At 47.9% G+C, this 27,033-nt stretch overlaps 1 protein-coding gene across 3 annotated transcripts in view; it reads left to right on the forward strand.

The window, feature by feature from the left end:
* plxnb2b (plexin b2b) overlaps nt 1–27,033 on the forward strand; it is a 150,998-nt gene that overhangs the window by 69,546 nt on the left and 54,419 nt on the right. For 2 of the 3 annotated variants that reach the window (XM_053884846.1, XM_053884848.1), the window contains one exon: nt 15,862–15,924. The gene's annotated coding sequence lies outside the window, so the exon portion shown is untranslated. Of the gene's footprint in view, nt 1–15,861; nt 15,925–24,334; nt 24,473–27,033 lie in introns of all 3 variants that reach the window. The other variant, XM_053884847.1, reaches the window with a different exon arrangement.

Genomic DNA, 27,033 nt, shown 5'->3' on the forward strand with positions numbered 1-27,033 from the left:
AAAAAGTGCATGAGGATCACTTTTAAACTAGTTTGGAAAAACTCCAGCATAGAGACTGACTCATGAAACAAGCTGGGCAATGTTCTGAACTGGAATCATCAACTCCTCACATCTTTTATTGACATTGAAGTGCACAAAATGCACTGTTTTCGCCCATGTATCGGAAGTTCCAGAGCGGGTCTCGGCTGCTGCTTCTCATCTCCACTCAGATCAGCTCTGTGGGCGGAGCTCCGGACATGCGGACAACGCATTTTGAGTGCTTTAAGGCCAATAAAACTCCGGTGAGTTCATGGGTTTGATGTGACGAGACTGCTCTTTAGTCTGTAGACTTCAGTGACACAAAAAAAGCCCCCAAAAGTCTGGACTCCCTCAGACAGAAGCTCAGTCAACTGGGAGCGAGCTAAAGTCTAACACTCCTTCCTTGTGAGGTAGCGTCTCCCAGGCTTCTTCACTTCTGCTGCTGCCCCCTGGACCTCAGTTCATCTGCAGAAAACCTGCAGTTGGAGGGAGTTCAGTTCAGCAGCTGCCTGGGTCACGATGGGTGGAATGTCATCACTTTGAATGATGGCGTTCTTGATGCTCTCCACAGAAACACTTTGGGGGAAATGATCAGTCAGCTATTTGCTCTCTTCCTCCGACTGTAATTGAATTTGGACTGGTGGCGTTTCTGTGAAGAGTCTCTCCCCTCTGCATCTGAAGAGGCGTCACGTCCGTCCCACGGAGTCGCGCGGAGACTCTGAAGAGCCTCTCAAGTTTCTTTGTGATTCTCTCCGGCTTCCGGAGTCGACAGATAAACCATTCTTCAAACGTCCCAAATCCAGTCTGCAATTTGTTTGTGCTGTAAACTGATGAGCGCACGGCGCCGTTATCTGCAGTGTGTGTGTGTGTGTGTGTGTGTGTGCGCGAGCGACATAATAATGAGATATTGAGTGTGTGACCTGGTCCCACTTTATCTCCCCGAGCACAGACCCATAATCCAATGAGACAGCAGTGTGTAATGGAAACACTGGACGCACGCTCACCATGGTCCTCGGCCGCCCCCGGCCCTCTGTGATCAGCCTGTTCCCGCCGCAGACCTCCGCTGTCACACATCCATTTCACTTTCTCCACTTAGCAAACACAGGAATTCTGCCGCCTGATTGGTCCGTCAGGGCTGGCAGCGGGTTGATGGTGATTTCCTTCAGCCGATTTGGGGTATTTTTACCATTGATCTTTAGTGAGTTACTTCTTGCTTGTGTGACGTTCACACATTTTTACATATTAATTTAGGTACTTCTTAACTCACCCTGCTGTTGTTTCACATTATTATGCAACTTTTTTTTTTTTCAATTTTCACCCTGTTTGGTCAATAGTTGTTTTTTTTTTACATTTTTTTGGGATAACAATCTTAATAATCTGTGTAATCTATAATCATGTTTTCACTTCTCTGTGTGACTTTAGCTTCTTGAAAGTAGTCGTAAACAACTTTTAAGCTAATAGCATGCTAGCTCCATTAGCGCCTACATTGATTTACTCAAGTCCAAAAAGTTTCTTGCCCCAAACCGTAACATTCGCAGTTTTCAGGCGCAGTTTGACGCCGATTCACACTAAATTAGCCTGAATCTATGGCAGGAAAGCTTCGATGGAAAGCGACAGTGAACTTTGAATACTCCATTTGATCATTGCACGCCATGTTAATAATAATAAGCATTTTAATGCTTGTTTTTTTTCATGTTCTGTGCATCAAATAATATAGCAGAATTTTAATGTTTTAATTTAAATTTCAATATTTCTGATACAAAATAATCTTTCTTGCTCTTATTCTGTTCTGATACTATGCTCTTCTACTATTAGATTTCTATAGTACAACTATACTTTTTTCACTCCCCCATGCAGTTTTCTAATAATATTATAAATAGTATTATTAAATAATATTTAAAAATATATACATATACACAATTTTACAGAATTATTTCACTTTATTTGTTATGTTGTATCTATTTTTTGGGGGGTTGAGCTATTATTATTTTTTTAATTCTAGATAGATCTGTTGGTCTAGATATCTAGTATAGTGTACACACAAAAAAAACGCCTCGATGGTTTACATGTAGCCAAAACCCTGGTATAGTAATTAAAAAAATAACACTTTAGGAATGTAAAGTGCACCATGTAGTACAATCGTCCGCCACTAGGTGAAGTCATTTGTGCCCGACTGAAAGCTGGAGAGCCAAACTGGTCTTGTCCTTGCTTCCCTTTTGGGTTCTGATCTGAAGAAACTTCAGTATCCAGCGCCAGCACATGTTCTGTTGAGGCCTGGATGTTGGCGAGCGGTTCCGGGTGCCTGTCGCCCGGCTCTTGCCCCCTCCCCCCCAGGAGCTGCTCTGTTCAAGAGCCCGGTTCTTCTCAGACGTCACTTCTGGCCTGCCGCGTCCGAGAGCTGCTTCTTTGAAACAAGCAGCCAGCAGGAGGAATCCATCACGTCTTTGCCCCCCGGCGCCACATTCAACGTCCAAATGGAAAAACGTGCGCGGCACAACAAGTGCGCGGTGATGTAGAGAGCTCGCCCTCGCCGTCGCCGCTCAGGAGAGAGCACTTCCTCTCTTATTATCCATCAGCCGCCAGCTCGTTGAGAAATCATTTACTGTACGTGGCGCTGACTGATGATGCTAGCACGGAGTTGGCGAGTCCCCCGCGGCCACCAGACTCGGCCCCGAGTCGGACACAAAGCAACACACTCCGAGATTGTGACACTTAAAGTTCAATAAAAGCTGCAGGCTCCTTGTTGGCTGCTGGTGTCGTTGGCATGCGGGCGGAAGCCCGGCTGCCGTCAAGTCTCTCCTTCAGCGCCGCCGCTCACGCCGACATAAAACGTGGAGCAAAGGAAAGATGGGTTTGAGGAGCTGCTGGGATGAAAATGAAGTCAATTCTAATCATTTTGGTATTCGCAGTGCGGCGCCTGCCGCTGCTGTGTTTATGTCATCACGCCGATAGCGGAGCACAATAAATTGAGGAAAGTTAATCTGACCTCAGAAGTGAGTCTGCTGAATCGTAAACGGAGGTTTTTCACCAGAAATGTTCTGCGGATTAAGCGGAACCTTCCGGAGAATCCTCTCTAATCCAGCTGATCAAAGCCAGACGGATCGCGGGGACTTGAACTCTCGTCACCTCGGCCGCGCTGCCGTCTTTCACACGTGCGTTTCCCGTGACCTCGCCTGGCGGTCGGCTGCGCGGGTCCCGGCGAGGAGAGGTCGTGCTCAATGAAACGCCAAGGTCATCGCGACTCAGATTTTCCTGCGGCATATTTAGGAAGCGGGAGTGTGTGAAGTGAGGCTGGATCACGTGACCTCGCAACCGCGAGATCGCACATCCCTCTGTAGCAACACAGTTGCTGAAGGCCGTCAGCTCAGTTAGCACTGAAGACATGACACTTTCCCTGAGCAACTTCACGGTTCACTTATGAAATCATTTGTTAAAAATATGTCAAGATTGTTACTTGTTTAGCTAGTTCATCCATATTAGCTCATGTTCCTCAGCTTTGCAATGTTCACTACATCAAGTCTAAGTGTGTGGCCTTGTTAGCGCTCGATAGCATCAAGTGTGTTGACATGACCTTTACAACTACTGCACTCTTTCTCTTTGTTTTAGCGCTTAAACTGCTGTAACAGGCGATTCATTTGAGTGTTGCTATTGCTAGCATTTTAACTTTTAGCATTGCAAATGAGCAAAACAACAACTATAGCTCAGCAGCTATGTTAACCTGTTTTTTTGCTGAGCTGCGTGCTAATTCATAGTTGTGTTGATATGTTAGCTACGTTAGCATGTTAGCTGCCTTCCCTTTTAAAGCTAATGTGAAACGTATGGATGATCTGTGTTATTCATGTTAGCAGGAGAAACCAACTCTGATACACTGCTGTAGAAATGTAAGAGATTTCTTAAAAATGGCTATGAAAACGGTCTGAACTACCTTGCAGCCTGTGGCGCCTTGCCATCAGCAGTGAATAAAGGAGTGTGATTCAATATTTAAAGATGTTAAACACAAACAGCTGATGGAAAATGATGCGGCGCAGCCAGATTTGTCGCTCGCTGCTCCGCCATCTGCTGCTTCCCGTGTTTGTGTTCTGATGTTGCGGTCCAATCCAAGTTTACCCGTGTAGCCAGACTTGCTTAAAGGAACTCTGGCAACTGTGTTTTTAATGTTCGGTGAAGTCAGACTGCATTGACATGCATTTAGTTTGCCAAACTGACTCCAGTGAGCCCCAGAAAGGCTTCAAAATGATGTTTTCTATTGGGTAAGAACAAACGCTAAATGTCAATATGGGGAAATAAATTTTACTTCCAAGGAAAAATAAATACTTGCTAAAAAAGAAGCTCAAAATCAGGAGAAAATTCTCATTTGAAAATAAAATAGTGGAAAATAATATGTCCGCTACATGGTAGCCGCCACGCCTTCAGAAAAATGGCCTCCTTTTAAACTTCGACACAAGCACATCACATGCAACGTACCATGGAGGTGGACATGATTATGGTGGGTTTCTGCGTGTTTTGAACAGAAAAATCCGGAAAGAAACATAGTAAAAACTGAAGTCTGTTGCTCATGGAACCAAAGTCGGATGGATATATGAAGAGACGGACCACTGCGGGTTGTATTGTATTGTATTGTATTGTATTGAACAGATCAGTGCAGCGTCTTCAGTTTTATTTGGTGGAGAAAGAGCTGAGCCAAAAGCCAATGACTGGGGGATTTCGACTCTCATCCAGCTCTGAAGCGACTGGCTTGATGTTTGTCTTTAATGTGTGCCACTGCCGTACCAAGCAGCATTTCCCAGTTGTGGGAAGAATCTAATCTAGTCAAAGATGCAACAGTTTTCTCTCATTCATCCGGCAGAGGAAAGTTTGTGTCCAGGCAAATACTGTAGAGGAAGTGAAATAGAGGAAGGGGAGAAACTCCATACAAAGTGGACGATAAAGAAAAGAATGCAGAAAAAGGAAAAAAGGTGAAGATGTCCTTGGGATTTATGACCAAACATCTGAAGAAAAGGTCAAATTAAAGCATGAAAAGAGGACCACAAGGTCTGAAATCACCAAGGCTTAAACTGTAATGGTCTGGGCCGACGTGCTTTTCTCTGCGAGGACACAAATGTCTTCACAAATGACATCAGAATTTGCCTGTGGACTCCAGCGACTCGTCCGCTCGGCGTCCTCAGATCCAGTGGCAAACGTCCGTAAATCCTCCCTCTTTAGTTGAACTCTTCGTGTGTGTGTGTTTGATGGTGAGGAGTCGGCGGTTTATATTTCCTCCCGCCGCCGCCGCCGCCGTCTGCTCTTTACGAGTGACAGGAGCCGCAGGTAATTGATATGGATTTTAATTTGCCGGTCACATCCTCTTAACGTGCATTAAAGCAGCCGGGGTGGAACAGTGCGTGGACGCTGTCACTGGCCTTTCCTGCCGCTGCGACGCTGCGTTCCAGTCCGACGCTCAATTTATTTGGCCTATTAGAGAATTCTCTCCTCAGCTGCGTGGATGAGATGGAAGCTCGCTGCTGCCCCTGCTGGCCGGAAGGATTTCCTTCCGTCCAGACCTTCCTACGTCTCGGAGAACTCTGGGCCGATGAACTTAACTGACAGTAAAATATTTATGGAAAAAAACAGTCTAAAATATAACAATCTTTATTCTTGTATTAAGTGAAGCTGAAAACTCAAAAATGTTAAGTAATAAATACAAATAAAATAATTTTAAATAATCTGAAATTACAGTCAATGAATAATGATGAAGATTATAATGCTAACGTTGACGTTATGAAAGTATTTTACTGAATAAGTTTGTTTTTAAGAAGCAATAAACGATGCTAGTACTTTTGTACAGATGGAGTCAAACAATTGGTGCAGGTACACAAAGCAAAAATATACAATATAAAAATATGAAATTAAAAACATTTGAAATACACAAAAAGATATAAGGAAATGTATAGAAGTTTCCTAAATTCCTCTGGTGGTGTTTCCTGTAAGTACACACAGTCCGACTGGGCTCATATGAAGTTAGCGTGGGGGCCCCCTCTCTTCGTCTCTGGCGATGACTTTGACATGAAGCGACCTGAATTCCAACATCAGCTGGTGTTTATGAAGAAGTCATCTGTCTTATCTCACTGTTCTCATCGCACCGGGACAGGAAATTGGTGGGGCTTCTTCCTTTCTTCGACGTCCCCCTTCTGACGATGCGCTCTTCATTTCCCGTCTTCTTCTCCGCACAGAAGTCTGACTCCCCGTCAGAGTTAGTTTATTGAGGCAGCGCTTGGTTCTTCAACTTCAGATCACTTTTGGTCCGTCACCAGCCTGAGAGCTGCAGCCTGGTGCTTCCCTCCCAAAAACCTTTCAGACGGCTTCAGTGCGGATCCTGGAAGTCAGAAATTAGCGCAGAAGATGAAGTGAAATGGAGACTCGACTCCAGGAAAATGAGCCACTGTGGCGACTGACTCCGTGACTTTATGTAGCTGTTGAAGATGTCTAGTCCTGCAACCACTTGTTGACTATAGTTGACTATTAAATTAGTCGCCGACTAGTCGTGACATCATCGTTCTCTTGGCCCAAACCGCCGCGAGAGGAGGGAAGGCGTCACCCAGACCTCTGCGAGCCAAAACGGTAAACCTGTGGGTCCACTTCTCAGGGGATACATCAAAGGACACATCAAAGGACACATACGTTTCACGCCACATTTTGAGCAATTAAAATTCAAATATACATTTTCAAAGTCTTTCCAAGTCTTTACGACATTTTCCATACATTTTTAAAAAATTAATATTTATTTGTATTCTATTTACAAACCGTCATGTCGGCGAGTTCATCTCATACGACTGGCTGTTAAGGTAGTTGGTGACTAGTCAGTCCTGCAGCCCTAAAGACGGCTGTGATGAAGAAGACAACTGAGAATGTCAGACCCAAGACTCTCCAGTTGAGGAGTTGGAGATTGGAAGGTGTGCAACAGTAGAACGACTCAGAATTTTGACAACAAATAAAGGGGCGACTACGAAGATAACTCAGATAGCAACTTTGTAGATGATATCCAAGTCTACTGAGGTGAGAAGGCGACTGAGACTACAGGAAGCTGAGTCATGAGACGACCAGGAACACGAGTGAGGAGGGAACATGGGAGCAACGAAGAAGACGACTGAGTAGGCGAGTTAAGAGGTGACTCTCGGGTGACTGAGCTTAAGAAAGTGAATCATTATGCCGTTCAGTCAGCGACCTAGAAGAGAACTGAGAAGATGAGCTTAGAACACACCTAAATGCTCGGACAACATGCAGGAAGTGACTGCGTGACGACCGTCTAATGCAAGCATGAAGACCAGGCTAAAAGTCAGGTGGCAGCTCAGCAGACTGAAGGGGACGGAGCCGTCTTCACCTCTAGTTTGAAGGAGGAAGGGAAAACGGAGCAGGTGGCCAATAGAGGAACATATGGAGGTCTGAGCAGAGGAGTCGGAAGAAGAAGTCAGTGAAGGAGACTGAATGCAGCCAAGACGCCCAAAGTCACGTTCAAACGGTTTCAGAAGGAGCCCAAGGAGAGGGCGAGGACTCTCGCTGACTTACGCTGTGTTTCAAGGTCGTTCACAATTAAAGCCGTTGGAGACTGAGAAGATGAGTGAAGGTGACTCTAAAGACGATTACGGTATTAAGGGGACTAATACGGAAGCTACTTAATGGGAGGAAGCGAAGGTGTGAGAATTAAAGAATCCGACCAGCAGGTTCAAGGATGATGGTCACATGACGTGTCGCTGGACAGTCAGGGATGTGAGTGTCGGAAGTGACGGATTATGAAATCATGAATCACTTTCAGATAAAGGCCGCAGACTTCACCGGCGGTGACGCCGCCGCCCTCCGTGGATGTCTGTTAACATAAGTGAGCGCCTGTCACGCGTTTTGTTAGCATCGACACTTTCCTTTGGACAGGCGGTCACAGAGGGATGGCGTGTGACGGGGAGGAGAGACGTGTCAGGACTGTGTCGCTGCCCGCAGGATGTGGAGCGGCTGAATTTGTTTAGAGGTGCGAGGAGGAGGAGGCGGCGGACGGAGAATTGGAGGGATGAAGTGGAAAAATAGCGCTTCTGCATCAAGAAGCAGCCAGTCGTATCAGGAGCGGAGAAGAGTGGACACTCAGATATTTGGGTTGTTTTCCGAGTCAACTCGTTTCATTACACCCGTTTCTTCTTAGAGACTGGAGCCAGAAGGAGCGCGAGAGGCGGCTGGTTCTGTAGACGCACGGGTCGATTGAAGCCTCGCACCTCACGTGCCGTAACTGTTTTCCTGTCTCTCAAAAAGTCTGAGCTCGAAAACAGAAAATATAAAAACGTAGACACACATTCAATTAAATAAAGGAATTAAATGCATTTAAAAAAGTGTTTTGAAAGTATCGGGGGGGGGGAAGGAAAAATATCAAGAGGGAAATAATGTAGCAATCAGATGGTGAAAAGAAAAGAAGGTGAAAAAAAATCAAGCAACTAAGGAAGACCTAATCATTGAAAAATAAAAATATATAAATAAAAATATTTAAGACAAAAAATAATATTAATTTAATAAGAAAATTACTTAATAAAAAAATACAAAAAAATGTGTCTATCAAAAAAAAAAAAAAAGAAAAATTGAATGTCACTTTCTCCCGAAGAAGATGAATGAGACAGCTGTAGACGGAAATGGAAAGATAAATAAAATAAAAAACATAAAGAAAACAAAACAAGTGGCGCTCATAAATAAAGGAAAACTATGTTGACTATCAAAAAATCGTTTTCTAACCATGTGATAAAACCCTTTGTTCAGTCCAGAAAACCACTGGCTTTGTGCTTAGAATGAATTTGACTCCACAGTCTTAGCCAGTCTGGAGACGTCCTGCTGATTCTGCTCCTAACTTGTAGCGTACAAATGTATTCTTAAAGAATCGTAAAAGAGCTGTCGGTTAGCATCTTTGGCATCTGTTAGCCGTGCTGTGACTCCTTCTTGAGGTCAACAGAAAACTTCTTTGAGATCCTTGTGATGCAAAACAACTTGGCAGAGTCTCAGTGCCAGTGGTCGTAATGTTTTGGCATCTGTTTGTTGGAGATGAAACAATTGAGTCCTCTCAAGGACGTGTGTGTCTCTAATCTTCTGCGCCCGCTTCCCTCCGCTTGTCACTTCCTCTTCTGCTTAACTTATTTCTGCGCGGCTGCTATCTGGGTCCCCGGCTAGCTTTGATGCTGCTCCCTGTCTTTATCTCCCCCCCTGCTCCCCCGGCTCCCGTCTGTCAAACCGCTGTCCATTTCTCTGTGCTGACCTCACAGAGACGAGCGTAAGAGGATTCAGCCGCTCGGTGTCAGACGGAATCATAGTGCAGCCTTATTTGGGATAAAGAGCTTAGATGTGAAACAAATTTCAAAATAAAGTGCGGTGTGTGTTGGTGGCTGCTTCGTGCCTGGCCTGGAGAGGCAGCTGTCGCCGCACCGAGATGCAATAAAAGGCACGCAGACATGACAGATTCGGTTTGGACCGTAAACGGGTTTGGATTTTTGTTTTGCTTCCCGACACGGTGGAGCGAAGAAAGAGCGCGGCGCTAATCCGCCGCCCTACAATCCCTGATCTGTGATGCTGAGCATGCCGCGCCGAAACAAACCCAAAGATCTGCCAGGTCATTCCAGGTGGCGTGTCCATTGACGGCAGGTCTCTGACTCCGGAGATGTGTGATGCGGACGTGCTGAGTCTCATGAATCTGTGCGTTAACCCATGAGTCGTGCCTCAGATGTGCGTTTTCCAAAGCTTTAATATTTTGTCTCACGTGTCTGACAAGTTCTGTTGGTCGTGGAAGAAGTGCATGCAACAAGTGGAGTCTCACAAGTCTGAATGGACCTGACAAACTAGTGGAATCCCAAGTCCCACACACCTGTGTGAGCCCCTGAGCTTGTGGGGTTACTGAAACCTACACCTCTGACTGAGTCTCAGAGACTTGAGTTTCCAGGTGATTGATTAATCCCACGAGCCTCTATTCTCTCACATCTTTGAGTCAAACACGTCTGAGTGAGGCTCAGTGATTGACGTTGCGAGACAGGAAGTTGTTCGGACTCATTGTACCACTGAACCCACCCACATCTCTGTGAACACTCAAGTTGCCTTATCAATCAATCGAAACTCTGAGTCCCACACATCCAGTAGAGTCCTTATGTGTTCAGTTGCTGGAGATGAATCCCACAGATGGAACCCTCGAGTCCTATGTGATATAACGAAACCCTTTTTGCATCAGAGAAATTGACAATGGCTGTGTGACTCACTGAATCCCACATATCCAATTGAGTTCTTGTAGAGTGAGTCGGATCTTGCTGTATCACAGATGAACGATGGTTGTTTGAGTGAGTCCTTCTGGTGGCTTCATCAGTGGGACTCGTAGAACTGCTGAATCCCACACTCCCGCTTCCATCTGCACCACTCAGCTGCTGACAGGAAGTGAGAGACCGACCTACACACCTTAGTCAGTTGGACTCAAGGAGTCTCCGTACCTGCATCTCAGGTGAGTCCCACACATTCAAGTGAGACCTCTGCATGAAGAGGTGGAACCTCGAGCTCATTGTTGTGGTTGCTAGTGCTCCAGCACCAGCTCTGAAGAGCAGTGCGACTTGTTTACTGTGGTGACTCTTGGTGACAGATGGGCCTCGCCAACTGAGAGCAGCTGCACATTTCCAACATCACTGTGAGCTACTTTATAAAAAGATTAGCGAGTGTACTCGACAGCAGCTCGTCTGTCGCCGCTCATCTCGCACCATTGGACGTTTTCCTGCCTTCACTTCCTGTCTGATATGGTCCCGATGAGATGGTCTGCGACTCTCGACGGACGAGTCAATAAAAGCTTGTCTTGTGTCCGCTGTGTGAACCTGAGACAAGTGCGAGTGTTGCGCGGCGATATGGCACCGCAGCAGCCTCTTCTTCCTTTGCACTCGACTTCTCTCTCCAGCAATCAATGTTGCGCATCGTGATGGGGATCAACTTCGGCTCCCGGAACGTCTCTATTAAACACCCGCTAATAAAAATGCAGCGTGCGGGCTGGAGGAGGGTGGAGGGCGTGGGGGGCGGGGGAATGATGATGGTGTTGTTTTAAATCAGGCTGGCATCGATTCGTTCCAGGGCGCAGACTCGCATAACTGAGTGTTGCTGCTCTGGAATATCCAGCAAACGTGTCGACTTGTTGTGATGGGGGCTTTGAGTCGAGTTGGCTGGGACTGGACACCGTGACATCATCGGTTTCATATCATACTGAAGTGACTCAAGTCTCTGAGTCACGTGCGCCTTAAGAGTCAGTAGAGCTCAGATGGAGTCTGAGCTCTTGTGCAGCTTGTGCCGCGACGCGACTGAATTTGCTCTACTAGAAATGGGTTCCACCTCCTGAATCATGAACCCCACACAACCGAGTCAGTCTGTAAGTTTTAAGCCAGTTGTAGGACATTTTGTGATTCCCAAATATCACTGGCGAGTCAGTGATTCAAGATGATGGGCCAAGTCAGAGTAAGTAAATTCATTTTTGCTGGAATGGTCTTGACTCCTGGTGTTGTGGATCCCTTTGACTCGCGTTGACAAAATGTGGCTTATTCAATCACTGAGTCGCACACGTGTAAGTAGGTTTTGACTCATGCTCTGATGGCAGAAGTTGGTCTGACTCAGTGACTCGATGAGCTGCAGGCAGAGGTGCGATGAGTGTGTTTGGTGTGAGGTTTGAGCCACCTGGGGGCTTTTAGCTCCTGCGTCACAACAAACCTAAAATGGTTTTTAGATCACTTCTTTGTCGGGCCACCCGAGTCACTAAGGACTCACTTGGATGTCCAGGTGTTGGGCTGGATTGTGAGCCTCCAAAGTTCCATCACCTTGATGGGGAACCTGGCCAGCAAGCTCCACTCAGACATCCAGATGTCCGGGGACTGTCCCCATTCTGTATTGACCCTAGGAGTCCCACCGACCCCCCCCAGACCTAGATGGGTTTGGTGTGTCTGCAGACCCTCTCTGCCGGACGGATCAGGTGGTTTCCGTTTCCGGCTCATCTCGGCTTTGGAACTGACTTCTGAATCTGTGATGAACTTTGAACGTGCTTCCATGTTGGTCGGCCCACTTGTCCACACATGTGGTGACGGACCCGTGCTCCACTTCTCCCGCGCCCCCTGGGGAAGTGTCAAAGCCTTATGCACACTTTCACATCTTATCAAGGATCAATCTTCCATCCCGGGAGCTTCTCCCAAAATTAGAATTCCGTCTCTCACTAGGTCACATTTTGACGGATGGAGCCGCTCGGGTTGTCGGGTCCCAGCGTGGATGTCCAGATTCAGATTCTTAAGGGCCCAATGCCCCCCTTTTGTGCGGGCTGTGGTTGGACAGACCAGAGGTGCCTCCTCCGAATAATTGCTGCACGCCTCGCCACTTTTCAATCTCGCTAATCTCTCTAATTTGTTTGGGTTTGGGCACCTTTGTGGTTCCTCGGGTTTTTGCCGAAAATGCCCTCGCTAGCGCGAAGAATACCGCGCCCAGGCGAAGCCGATCTGCCTCTCCCTGACTCGCTTTTGTGCCTCTCCAAAGATTCATCCCCGACCCTGGGTATTTTACTTCCTGGCTCAAAACCCGCGCCGGCGTGTACAGTTCAGCCTCGACCCGCTGAAGCTGATCCAGCATTTGATCTCCGCCGTTCCGATCCCCAGCCCTTCCGGCCTCCTGTTCTTCCCATAAACACAATCACACATGTGTCTGACTGAAATATGTTTCTTTGCTTGGCCTGTGAAAGAAGAGCCCGTCAGGGACAGGTGAAAAGCGATTGTCACCCATGACAAAGCTCTGCTAGGCAGGATTGGAGGATTTAACTGCCGGTTGGCAGATTAGTCCAGATGACTTTCCCAGGCAGATTGAAACACACAATCTCACCCTCGGACACACACACAGATGACTGCCGGCTGACAGTGGTTATAAACTCCGGGAATATCTTCTTGGTGTGGCCTCATGCAGTTATCAAGTGCAGCACGCCGCGCGATCTAACCTCCTGATTTCTCCCGTCTACCGTCGCCATGGTAACAATCTGACATTGCCCTAACCCCCCCTCACCGCCCAAACACTCCAGCTTCCGCCACTCTGATGTGACTTGTCAGGGGCCATTCGGAAAGTGGATTGCCAGACCATCACCCCGGCGTGATTACCGCGGCGGCGGCAGAGTAGCGCCGTTTGAGAAAATGAACCGCCAGATGCTGTTTGATATACATGCCATCGACTGCTCTGCATCCGCCGCCACGGTAAATGCCTCCCCTGCTATCTGGTCCCTCCGAAGACGGTGTGAAAGTTTGGGAAGATACATTTTCAGCCATATCTAGAATTGCTGTACCAGATTGAGCTTCCTTCTGACGGGGCCATGTGTGAGTCTCTCTCTGGAAGATGAGGCAAAGAAGAAAAGAAAAATGCCTCCATTTATGATGGTGTGACGCCGGCTGACAGAGGTGTAACATCATGTGCTGGACTACGGTCGCAAGAGCAACATTATATTCTCTCCAATTTGGTCCTCCGTCTTGGAGGACTGGATTGCGATCTTCATGCCTGTTAATATCGTCTGCTCGCTGTGTTGAGGAACCTGATTTGCATCACATAGAAGAGGGCGAGTGCTGCTCTCATCGCAGCAGCTTCTATTTTTTTCTGGTGGTCTGAACACTGTCGCTTAAACTACAATGCAGCTGATATGTGGGTTTTCACAGGCTAAAGATTGTCATGCTGCCCGAATAGTGAGCCTTGTCACATCAAACCGATGATATCGCAGGCGTTTTATTGGCCTTAAAGCGCTCAAAATGTCGGTTGAAGACGTTTCCTGAGAAGTTTGAGATACTCGATCATTAAGAGTGTAACTTCAGCCTCAGGTGGTGTTGAGCGAGTCGCGGAAGGTGCATGGAAACCAAGCGAAACCAAGGTGCAGTAGAGAGGGGTGAAACGTACACTGAGGGTGGTGTTACACCAGCAGATGAAGGTGTAGCTGGTGGTCACACGACTATTCCTCGATGTAAGCTGAGCTGCAGACTTTGTCAGGGGTTAAGCTTGAGATTCGACAAGAGCTATTTTAATGGCCAAATCAGGAGTCAGGTTTTTAGCTAGGAGGGCGACTGGGCGTCTGCAAAACATGAACAAAAATGAACATCCAATTCTTGACTGTAGCTTGGCCGCTAGATTACGCTGATATATGGCAGCATCTGGCGGCCAAACTCCGGCGAGAATCTGGCTTCCATTTTTTTCATGTTTTGCAGACGCCCAGATGCCCTCCTAGCTAAAAACCTGACTCCTGAGTTGACCATTAAAATAGCTCTTGTTGAATCCTGACAAGAGCGAAACCTGACTCAGGTGGTTGAAGCTGTACCTCTGTGGGAGACGTAATGTTGGCTGAGGGTGCATCACCAGAGGTGTGTCTAGTGTTGTAGTACTGGGGTCCCGACTCAAGACTGTGTATGTGTGCATGCCAGGGTCTTGGTCTCGGAATAGACTCCACTTAGATTCAGTTGCCTTTCGGTCATGCTGGACTGTGGATTTGTGTAGACTAATGTGTACTGTAGTGAGTTTGGTCCTAGTCGGTTTTGGCCTCACCCCCCTCCAAGTCTCAGTCTTCTCTAGTGTTGGTGTGCTCAGCTATTGACTTGATCTTGGAGGGTTCTCCCAAGGAGGTTCACCGCCAGATGGGGGTGAAGAAGAGGCTTTATTAGGAGGATGTCAGAGTGGCGTGTACAGTCAAGTCCTCCTCCATCGACTGGCGATGAGGGAGCGCTGACATTGCGAGTCACATGTCTAACATCTTGACAGAAACGACAGAAAACTCCCTCCATGGTGGGAAAATATCAGAATGTGGGGCTCAAAACCCCAGAGTTGGGGCTCCTTATGCGGCTGGGGAGAACCCTGAGTTAGGTGGTCTCAACTACAACACAAGATGTGCCCACAGAGATTTGATCTACATCTGCAGTTTGAGACCAAAATACATTGTGGTCCTCAGGTCTCACTGACTGGGATCGAAAGAACAAAATCAGAATGAGTTTCCCTCAGAGGGGGGTCTGGTTCGGGAGCTTGGCCCAGTGGAGGAGGCCCCCTTTTCAAGCCTGGACCTTTCACTTTCAATGTTGTGTGGACACCTTTATGTGAAAAGTGATTTTCACGTGGGTAATGTCTTTCTCTGAGATTGTATTTGGTGTGGTCCAGAAGGAAGACTTAATCCGTCATACGTTCCCTCGAGGCCTGGAGTCCTTTTAGAAAAGGTCAGAGTCCTAACATTCTTGGCTCGACAGTTCCACGTCCACTGTTGTGTTGCAGTGGAGGGAGGGAATGACATCTGTGGCCAAACATGAATAAATGACTTCCGCTGAGTTCCTCTCACAAACCGAATTAAACCTGAAAAATAACCCGCGAGAAGAACTCTTCGCTGATGATCCACCGATCAGTTCCCCACAAATGTCAGTGCAAGTACACTAATAAATCCATTCCAAGAGGTTTAACATGCTGATAAGTTTGTTTTGGTCTCGGCAGAACATCCTTTAGATACCGTAGCTCCAGCGAGGTCAAGGTCGACAATCCTTCACTGGGAGCTTCTCTGTTGTTGACAGCAAAAGGAGAAATATGTTCCGTTCCGGCCTCAACTTTAAACAAATCCTTGACACTTGCCGGTCAACACCTGCATTTTTTTATTCCACTAGTACAGTCGCAAAACACTCGTCCCGCTCTTCCACATCAGGCAGGAAGCGAGCCGACGTTTCTCCTGTTGCTGCAACACAACGGCTTTCGCTTGTTTGTTGACTGACTGATCTGAAGAAGACACCACTTTATCTGCCTATTTTGTCATGATGTGAGTGTGGATTGCTAACTCAACATCTGTTTTGTCTCCTTCAGGTCATTTGAAGTGCACTCCTGCTATTTCCCCAGGATTTGGACAGATTAACCAGCAGTCCGCAGGTCAGTCCTTAACTTCACAGACTGGTGAACATCAACAGAGATTTACACGTGGGTCACTTTTGGGCCGGTCGACCCTGGACATTGCCATTCTGACCTCCGATAATGGCTCCGTCAGTTGAATGACATTTCAGTACCGCACAGTCATGTCTGACGACGGGATTGGAACCTTGCCATGGGATGATGAAGAGGCCAACAAACCCAGCACAAGCTAAACTGTGAACATTATTAAAGGACACGGGATCCCTAACTGAGATCAACTAAGAATATTTACGTTTTTCTGCACCCAAGTTCAGTGGAGTTTTTGTTCTGTGCTACGTTGCTAGTGATGCTAAAATGAGCGTTGACTCCATGGATTGTTGCGACACAGACACTAGAGAATGTGGCGGGTTGGTTTTTTTCCAGTTCATATTTTAGCAGTTGTGGACTTGACTCTAGAGTCTGGTTTTGTAAGAAGAACTCTGGTGATGTGGGTTGCTAACAGGTGTAATGTCATAGCAGCGCAAATATAAACCAATGATCTTGAAGACTCCGGAAGAGGTGGTTCCTGCCCCAGCCCCAGAGTAAGGGATCGACGTACACAAACAAGAGTCTCACAAATGCCAATGCTAGTGGCAGGAACCCTGTCTTAAATAGTAGCTGGCACCCAGTGGGCTGAAGTTGGGGTGAGCTAATACTGACAGTACAAATTTCCATTCCACGGTTGTTTGACTCGTGTTCAGATCGCAAGACGACCATACCTGGTTGACCTACCTGTCCTGCTCCTCCCTTCAAGGGTGGCCACAGCGAATCATTTTCCTCCATCTCCCCCTCTGCTTCCTCTTCTCTCAAACCTACAAACCTCCTCTGTGGCCTTCCTCTCCACCTTCTGCCTGGCGGTTCCAACCTCAACATCTTCATCTACCAATGTACTGGCTCTCTCTCTCTCCTCTATACATGTCCAAACCATCTCCATCCAGCCTGTCTGACTTGGTCTCCTAAACACCTGAGCACATGTGCTGTCCCTCTGACCCTATCATCATCCTGCTCACTCCCAGAGAGAAGCTCAGCATCTTCATCTCTGCTACCTCCAGCTCTGTCTCCTGCCTTTTCCTCAGTGCCACTGTTTCCAAACCATACAACATTGCTGGCCTCACCACCCAAATTTGTTGGGCACCCCAAGAGACTGGGAACAAGTCCCACTGGTCCCACAATAATTCAAGATGGCGCTTCGCTGTTTTTTTTTCGGGCAGGTAGACTTGGGGGTTGTGGGCATCTCAGTGAGCTTCCGGGTGCCAACTGTGTGCCTGTGGTCTCAAGAGTTGCGTGGGGGAATCAGGAGCTTCTAGGTTCTTGTGTTGGTGACAAATGTTTGGATATGAGAAGGTCCATTAGAATGTAGCCCCAGGAATGAAACAGGCTTCAGGTGGAGACTCAAGTGCTTCTCACCTGGAGGAATCTGGGCCAATGTGGCCTGGTGTATTTTTGTTTTCGGCCTTCAGAACTGGACCTTTTGCCACACCGTCGTCGTGTGGCGACAGTGTGAGAGGCTGAGTCCTCGGATGTACGATGACCTGGCTGGAATTTGTTGAGCTCAGTCGGTGATGGTAATGGTGTTCGGCAGATCTGATATGACTGGTGATTTCCCAACAAGCTCTACATTCATGTGACCTTCACCCGTTTATCAAAAGTCGAATCAGAAAAGTAGCGATACCAGCAGGAAGCGATTACGTTCCCCAGCCTGCACGTTTTATCTGTCTCCGAATGAGAGGTTTTTAAAGACAGCATTGGCGGTCTAATCCCGCCACCTGCTTCCAGTGAGACCCTGCCGTCTCCTCCCTGCTGCCTGGGATACCAGCAGATGGAAAGCTTGGCCCGGTGGTTCAGCGTCTATTTTTGTCCTCGCTGATATTATCACTTAACCAAACTTGTCGGAGTAGTGTTGTAGTGTTCTTAATCCTCGGCGCTCGCCTTTGCAATCTGCTGTGCAGCGCCGAGTTGTTGGATCCTTGTGTTTGTCATTACACGACTCTCGGATGAAGTTAGAGGGAAGTTTACCGAGTACCTCAGACATGGGCGGCTGGGGCCCCCAATGCGGCCCTTTGCTTCAGTTTGTGTGGCCCTTCATTATTGATTACAACTTCAGTTCTGACACTCATGAGCTTTTTTGTTGGTGCTTATTTTTGTTTGTTTCCCTACTGTACACAGTTTTTATTCCCTCATTGATACACACATCAAAATGTAAAATTAAACCTTTAAATGCTCATGTCAATATAATTTCTTGGAAAAACCTATTCTATATCATAAAAATCATATTTACATGTTTCATCCATACTTCTGTTGAGATTTGTTCTTTTCAATATAAAGTATGTCAAAGAAATGTGTATAAAATCCAAAACAAACTTTAGCTATTTGCATTTTACTATTTCATGTTTCTGCATAAAATGTAATGTTTACGCTAAGTTAAAGTATTTTCCTTCTGGCCATCTGCACCGATGGCCCCTCACATCACTGTGGCCCCATCTTTACATGAACATTTGTCTAAGTATTCATAGTCACACACTTCCTAGCCAGCGAGCAACTTTTTTTAGCTATTTCGTTCAGCACATTAGTCGTAAAACCTGAATCTTTGAAACCAAAATATATGCATTTAAGAATACATGAACAGAAAGAAATATTTATATTCATTTTTCACATTTATATTAATCTAAAGTGAAGTAAGTAGTGAAGTAAAGTGCTGAAATAAAATAAAGAGGTATAACCTTTTCAATTCACCAAATACAAGCGACAGCATGAGCTTTTTATCGTGGCAAATGGCCAGACTATAGGCCCAACTATAAGTGACCTACGCTATGTTCTCGAGAGTCATCCAGACTGCTGAAGCGCTGGATGCCACCCGATCGAGTGGAAAGCCTAAAAAAAACAAGTCACAGTTATGCGTTCTAGAGTTATTCCCCTCCTTTTCCCCACCATCTCTTTCTTTCTTTCGCTGGTTTTGTAAAGCGCCGTGAAGATGAAGGGCGTCGCGATTTCTCTGCCGCAGTCTGCTGGAGCCAAATTCTTTGATTGATGTGAGCGATGGAGGTGAACTTGCGCCGCTGTTAACAGCTTTACCGAAGACATGTCGAGAAGAATTGCTCCTCCACCGCCACCCTGGCGCTGCCACCGGAGACCATTATCTGCCGTTATGTTCTCAGTTAAAGACTCGCCGAGTGCCTCTGGTGTTGGTGTCGGGACCCTCCGAGGGCCGTGGAAGTTCTGGAATGGCCCATCCCGCTGTGGGAGAAAAAGCTGTTTTGGGGAAGCAGTGGAGGTCTGAACGGCCGGTCGTGTGAGAGCAAACGTCTCTAGCTGTTATCCACTCAGCCGGCCTGAGGTGTTTAGGGTCATTCTGTCTCGCTGCTTTCATGGTGGGCTCACATCTGGTGCTTCTGCCCAGATAATCGCCATGACCCTGAGAAGAAAACAGGAGCTGGGGCCTTAGTTCATAGCAGTGTTTCATGTTTTCTTTGTCCTCTAGTCAAGTAATTGCAACCAGGACTTTTCTTACTCAACAATCCTGAATAGTTCAAGTGACTTTGACGGTGAAGGAGGCAGTGTGGGGTTAGAAGATGCACCTTCTGTCAGTGTTGTTTGGCCACTGGCTGAGCAAACATTTATTTAATGTCTTTTGAGTTAGATTCATTTGACTCACTTAGACGTAGAGGATTCAGTTCGGGGGGATGGACTCACTCAAAGGACGACAATCATTTCGGAGGGTGAAGGAGTCTGTAGAGGGGTACGACACTAAAGAAGGACTCGCCATAGTAAAGGGGGCCACACACCCGTCTGGGTTGTGTTAAGAGTAAATTCCTCCCAATAATCAGCTTTGACAACGGTGAGGGCCGATAATCACAAATGTAAAACGTGCAATTTTTCAGACCCAAAATCTTGGTGTGCATGGTGAGACTGGTCCCAATTCGAACTGTGATGTGGAAGGGAATACAGTCCACCAAGAAGGGATTCGACCGAGAAACAAGGAAGCAAAGGGCGTTGGGAGTCATGGCTATTATTGAATTGATGATCATAAAATTGCAGGCTCTTCATAATGTAAGGTAAATCTCCCTCCAATCTGCAGCTGTCCTCACCAGGTCCGTTCCTTCAGGTGTCCCCACATGATGCTAAAACTCTGGTCCTGCCAGCCTCAGACTTCTTTCTCTCATTTTTCATGGCCTAAAACCCACCATCATCCGATGCACTTCCATGTTGTGGGCAGTGTTTTCTGCTAGTTGTGATGTTTCCCCTTTGTTTTGTCACGATTTCTAGCTGGCTGAAGGAGCTTCTGGATCGGTGCTTTGTGTGGTGCTCTACGACGAGATTATCAGGTCGCACCATTGATATAACCATCAAGGGAAGATTAATTATTATTATTATTATTGTCTTAATATGTGGGATCTGTGGCCCCTGTAAGGTGGACTGACTCAGTGAACTGGACTCAGCAAAGGGGGACTCCAAATTGGAGGACTCACTTAAAGAATGTGATGGAAGGTGACATCTTTACTGGTGGATGGAATTGTGTTCAGACTCGACTCAACAAAACACAGGTCTCAGTGAAGAAGGAGCGACTAGAGAAGGACTTATGGAAGGTGAATGACGGGAGGGAGGGACTTGATTCATGAGTCAAAGTCAGGAGAGGAGTGTGTTGCGTTTAACATTTTGACCCTCTGTGTGATCAGGTTTGACACGCGTGCTGTATAACCAATATACACTGCATAAACATGGCTCACAAGGTCGTTCGGTGAACAGGTCCTTAGCCTACTGTGAATACTTGTCAAATATCCTTGTCCACTTCAATGGAGTTTTTCTGACTCAGGTGAAAATAGCAACTCATACTTGTCGTTCCGCCTCTCGCTGATGCATCACGGTTTAGTGGCGCCGGCCTCCTTTCAGTCCGCTCGCCTTTTCTCACGGTGGAAGCAGCTCCTGGGCGTGACGGCGGTGGCGGCGGTTGCTCTCTCGTCACGCCGCTCTTTCCTCCGGGGGACTCATCAATTCCCCCGGCGGCGGCCGCTCCATGACACCGGCACCGAGCTGAAGCTCCGCCATATTTAATTTTGTGTAAGAACAAAGCGATACCCCCCCCACTCTGTCCCCCTTCCCTCCCTCCCTCCCTCCACTCCTCCTTCTGATTTGGGTCTAATTGGTTCTCCTTAGCCTCTGGTGGAACAGATAGAAGCAATTAGGCTGGTGTAATTAAAACAATGTTCGTGGACGAGCTTTCAGCCATTAAGAAGCTCGTCACCTGGAAATATTCCGTTTTTATCTGAAGACAAAGGAGGGATCCGTCCTCAGAAGGCCGTCCTGCCGGCCGGCTCCTTATCAGGAGGGCAGCGGTCGGGGAGGCTCCCTTTCCTCCGCCGAGACTCCCTCCCCCCTCCCCCTCCCCCTCCATTAAGCTAACCATGAAAGATTCATACGCCACCTTCAGACTCCACTTCGCCCCCCTGCCGCTCGCCTCTCGCGCTCTCCTCCTCATATCACTGACTTCCCTCTAATAAGGATACTTAGAGTAAATCCTCCCGACTTTCCTTCTCCACAGCGGATTAGTGCTCTCGCCCTGCGCCTGGAGAACAATCAGGTTGAGAGGGCGAAACAAAAGGCCTCCTTGTTGGTGATTAGCCGCCGTCGGATCCCGGCGCTTGTTTTTTTGCGTCCTTCCCCGCTCGCTCCCGCTCCACTACTCACCTCCAGTTTCGTGTCCCTGTCGCTCGCTCTCATTAGCATGGCGCTTGACTCGACCGCTCACGGTTCTCACCCAAAGCTAATGGCGTCTCTGAACATAGTTTAGAATTAATTGTCGGCCTTGTTATTCATGCTTCCACCTGCTGTGCAGTTGAGCTCTGCTTTAAAGGAGTGAGTCATGGGCTTGTACTTGCCGCAGTATACAGTAAAGTTAACCTCGCGAAGACTTGTGCTGCCGTATCTGCGCTTCCAAACAAGTGGTCTGGATTTATATGTGAGATGTTTTGGCCACCTTCCTTTCATTTTTAAGGTTTGTAGGTGGTGACGGTGTTGTGTTCGGAGCTTCTGAGTCTGTTCTGTTGGTTTTATATTGTGGGTAAATTGTGGATGTGAGAACGTGTCGCTAACCAGAGGTGTTAAAGATGTTGATGTCTCAAAATAGATCAACATCTGTTGCCGTTGTTTTGAAGGGATTTTTTTTAGGGTGGGTGAACATTGTCAATGGTTCCTTTAAAGTCCTTAAATCCAGGTGGTGACTCGGGGTATGTGGTGGGCGGAGTATGACGGGATGTGGACCTTTGCTGTGTCGGTTAAAATTTTGGGATCTGTTTTGTGTACATGAAACAGTGAGTGAATGTTAGTTATCTAGTTCTTATTGTCAACATCATGTGATGGCTCGGTCAAGGGAACCCCCTCAATGATATAGCGTTGTGGGAAAACCTATTTGACGTCTGAGGTCAGAAACCAGCTGCTCCATATGCAGTGTTCCAGGTGAGAGTCGATCTGTGAGACACTCTTCAGAATGAGGCTTAGCCACCATCAAAGGACCATCACCGTGATGGTTGACCTCAAACAGACCTCTAGGCCGCCCCTGACTAGCTGGGACTGAAGTATCTCAAACCTCTCCGTGTCTCAAAGACCTGGCTTCAGTTGGACTCGCTGCTGGTCACAAAAATGTCATTTTCCTTCCCTTTAATTTGTGGTCAGGTAAACAAAAGCCCCCCAGAGGGCGCACCTTCCTCTTGGCATTCCGTTCCTCCCGCGCTCAAATAACTCCCCGGCTGAGAAGGGAAAGTTTGGCAATGATAAACACAGTGGGCCGCGTTTATCTCTTAGCTCGCTCGATCACATGTAGAAAGGAGGCGGCTCACGAGGACCCACCGGAGACGGGCTGCAATTAGGCAAGTGCTAGGAAAACACATTAATCTGGCTGTTATATCTGCGCTTGTTCATTTACGCTTGGGTTGAAGAAGCGCCCTCATTAATTGGCTGTGTTAGATGACACACTGCGAAAATTACATTTGCATAGATCATTTTGAAATTGCCACCTCGCAGCCAGCAGGGAGCAGCGCTGAGAGCAAACTTTGAGACTCGGCGAAACAGGCTCAATTCAGCAGAGCGGGTCGGTGATGGAGATTGGCGCCGAGCTTTCTAAAGCGAGGGGGACGTTCAAAACTTGGGTTTCTCTCCAAAAAAAAATTGACTCGTCCATTTCCATTCGGGCCGAGCGCTGGCCTGGATTGGAAAGGAATGAGAGTGGAGCGGCGGCTTGTTCTGGAAATGGAGGTGAGGCGGGGGAGTAAATGGCCGTGCAGAAAGAATCAAAAGTGAAATTGAACACAGGCCATGACCTTGGCACGCTGGGTGACTCGATGTCCCGGCTGATAATTCCCTCTGGCTGGACTGGCTGACTGGCAGCTTTGCCGTGACTCGGACCAGGCGAGGTGAAGCTGTAATTATCAGGGGACGATCCGGAGATAAGGGGGACCCCAGTCCTCCGTCCGATTGTTAGGCAGAGCGTATTCCCTCTGATCGCAGTGCAAGCCTTCCTGAGCTATTCAAGCTTCTGCTGCTAGACTGGAATAAATGTGGACGTGTCGCGCTCCGAGAGCCAAACGTCGCAAACACCCGCTGGAGAAGTGAGTGACTTGGCAAACTCCTCTGTGCTGCCTGGCGCCCATTTCCACCGCGACTCGTCCCCTGGCAGCACCAGTGCTGGTGGCAGCGTTTAAGATGGCACACAAAGTTACACTCAAAGTTATTTCTGAATATTACGTGGATTACTTCTGAATTATTAGCCAAAAGTGTCATCCGAAGGGCATCGCAATTGGAAGAGCTCATGAAGCTAACACACTTAAAGCCGTTGTAAATGGAACACGATTATTTACTGTGCTGTTGCACAACATTTGCAGCCCAAAGTCAGTCGTGTCGCATGACCTCGAGAGGGCGACCTGGACGGCGGGTGATTTCTCCATGCCACAAGACCGTCCAGTCCAGCTAAGCTAAGTGGTGACGCGAGACAGATAAGCTAATTCTAATTTGATACGATGCAAGAATTCATTCTAATTCCAGCGAGCACTGTTCGGTAGCTATTGTGTGACCCGTTCTTCATCTTCTTCTCTGCTCCAATTGACTGCAGATTTCACGAATTAACGGGAAAGTTGTTGCAAACCGATGATGATGAGATGAACACTAGCTAACACAGGAAGAGATGAAGAAAATGTGATGTAGTTTGTCGTTGCGTGGGCTTCTGCTCGGGGGAGGACCCCCATGTGGACCGGAGGCGTAGGTGGCCCAGTATAAGCGGACTTCGCAGACCCCTCCCATCTACCTGTCACTGGTTTCCCAACGTAGGGAGGAAACGTTCACACTGGGGACTTGGGCCCACTGGGATTCACCCTCAGCTGTCTCACCACATGCTGTGCACTTGCAGGAGAATTCCTGGACCAAATCCACTGCTCAGGCGGGCTCAAGTCTGGAGCCAAGGCCTCGATTGATGGTGGTCACAGACGGACTCGGACCCCAGACAGAGTCGCTGGTGTGAAAGACCCCGTAGGCAACAGAAAAACAGGTTGGCAAGATAACTTGTTTAAATGCCTTCCTGGCTTGTTGTTGTTGTGGAACCGAAGCAGGTCTACTGAACCAGACACGAGCCAGTGAGAAGTTTCTTGTCAGTCCCGATCAAGTCTTTCCTTCTTCAGCATGGTGGCGCTAACACGCCGCAGCGACCTGACACTTCTGACACCTCCGTGATGACGAGCAGATGCTTTCAATGACAGCACGCCAGCGGCCAGTTCGCTTATCGCACCATCTGCACTCTGATTAAAGCCGCTTATTTTTAGGCAATTGGGGGCTAATTCTCTGTGACCTCTACGTGTCACCGACGAGGCGCGGCGATTACCAGGCGCACAAACTCCATCAACTCATGAACGCAATCAGAGTGTTTCATCGGGGGGGGGGGAAGGGACGTTGCTCTCTTTTGGGGGTGGCTATGGGGAACTTGGCACGGGCGACAGTGAGAGGCTTTTCCTCTGCTGCAGTTGAACCTGGACCTCTGATGATCAAACCGCTGATTCAGTTCGAATGACTGGATTTGACTCGAGACACTCGGGAATAATCACATTTCAGTTCAGGGATTGAAAACAGGTCGTGATTTGGCTGGGCTTCTCTCTTTGCACCTGCCAGTGAATCATCCAAGTCGCCCGGGTCACAGTCCTCAGACAAACAGTTCTGCTGGAGGCTTCGGCCGCAATGTCAAGGTTCTGAATCACATTCCTGCAAAATTCCAAAACATGGAGTCATCACCTCTCGGCATCCACACGGGAGTCGAGCTTCACTTCCATCAAAGGAATGTGTCTTTTACTCCTGTTTTTGGCTCATTATGATTGCGATCCTTTATAGATCGCTCATTAATAGCTCGACTGAACTGAAACACCGACACCCCACAGCTACTTCCTGTACGTGTCTACGGCGGAGCAGGGTTTTTGCTGACGATCACCAACACAGATCACATGGATTGACAATGAATTTGTCATCAAAATGATGAGACCTTCTGTGTACATGACGTGAAAACATTTAAATCATTCATACACGTTTTATATACCTCTTCATGGTATCAAAAAAATAGACAAACCTTGCTGAATGCAGCAACTATTCTGTCAAAAGGACAACTGAAAATCATTTAATTCGATGTGAGACGTCGCAGGTGAATGTGCTGTGTCCGTGAAATCTGTACATACTGTAGTGGGACTTCGAGACAGAGAGCACTGCATTTATGAAAGATTCCACTCTGGATGTTTTCAAAAGTTTCAGATTCAGGTGGCTACTGAACAATGCACCTGATGCACCTTTCTTATCATTCCTTATGTCACGCTCGGACCGGCTAAGTGCTAGCTGTACTAGCAGCCTGCTACTGAGGAACCAGCGGTCTCACTGTCATGAGCCCAGAAAACTCCAGAAGCTCCACAGCATACACACAGACCTGGTGCTGCTTAGTGAGTTGGGAGGAGCGGACGCATCGCAACCAGCGGGGCTTCATCAGAGCGCCGGCTGTCATACGTGATCGGTTGTTGGGATCGGCATTCACCGATCACGCTGAAATAGGCCGATCATGATCGGTGATCCCTAGTCAATAGTACTGCCAGTGAGGAGGATGTTAAACCCGTGTATTTGTCTGAGTAACGCACAGACTATTACTGAGTTGGGATTATTATGAGTCTGTGGCTGTCATTTGAACTCAGTAACTCTCTCTGAGTTTGGTCCGTAGGGACTCACTTGGGTGTGTAGGATGCTTGTTGAGTCAATGGAGTTGCATGGCTGACAACTTCTCAACTCAGCAGGAACTTTGGAGTCAGGAAGTAGTGATTCGGTTGAAGACCCGTTCATGACTCAGGAGTTGGTTTTGGAGTGTTAGTTAGTTGTCCACATGAACCAGGTCGTTGGGTCCCCCGCCCTCGACTGCCACCTAGTCCTCTTTGCACCCGACCCCTATGACTCCCTCTGCGGGTGGTGGGTCTGCAGGAGGGCGGCCCATGTCGTCTTTTTGGGCTATGACCCCTGGACGCCTCCCTGGGCAGGTGTTCCGGGCATGTCCTACCAGGAGGAGACCCCGGGGAAGACCCAGGACTCGCTGGAGAGATTATGTCTCTGGTCTGGGATCCCCCGGGAAGAGCTGGAGGAGGTTTGTGCGGATCGGCAAGTTTGAACTTCCTTGCTCCGAATGCTGCCGCAGAAGAGGGTGAAGTTACCAGGAAGTGAGAGGAACCTCCGGTGACTCAGACTGTTCTGGCCCGTTGAGCTTGGGGAATGCGGTAGTGCCGACTCAAGCATCCAGGCCTCCCGGCCTGTGGGCGTTGTGTGTACCTGGAGGATTCCCAGCCTTCCTGAAATCGAGATGGAACTGAAAAACACCTCGACTCGGCTGTTTGTCATGCGACTGGTACGTTGGTGAGATTGATCTGGGCCAGAGCTCTTTCATTTTCCATCGCCATGTTTCCGGCTCCCGCGTCTCGTGCGGCTCACCCGGACCTGCGTCTGGCCTGAGCCGCTGACATTTGATGTGAGGCTCCCGAGCCCCGAGAGCTGGCTGAGTCATGAGCTCTCCCGTGTGCAGCGGAACCAAAGGTCAGGCCC

Source organism: Synchiropus splendidus, chromosome 14 (assembly GCF_027744825.2).
Source record: "Synchiropus splendidus isolate RoL2022-P1 chromosome 14, RoL_Sspl_1.0, whole genome shotgun sequence".
NCBI lineage: Eukaryota > Metazoa > Chordata > Actinopteri > Syngnathiformes > Callionymidae > Synchiropus > Synchiropus splendidus.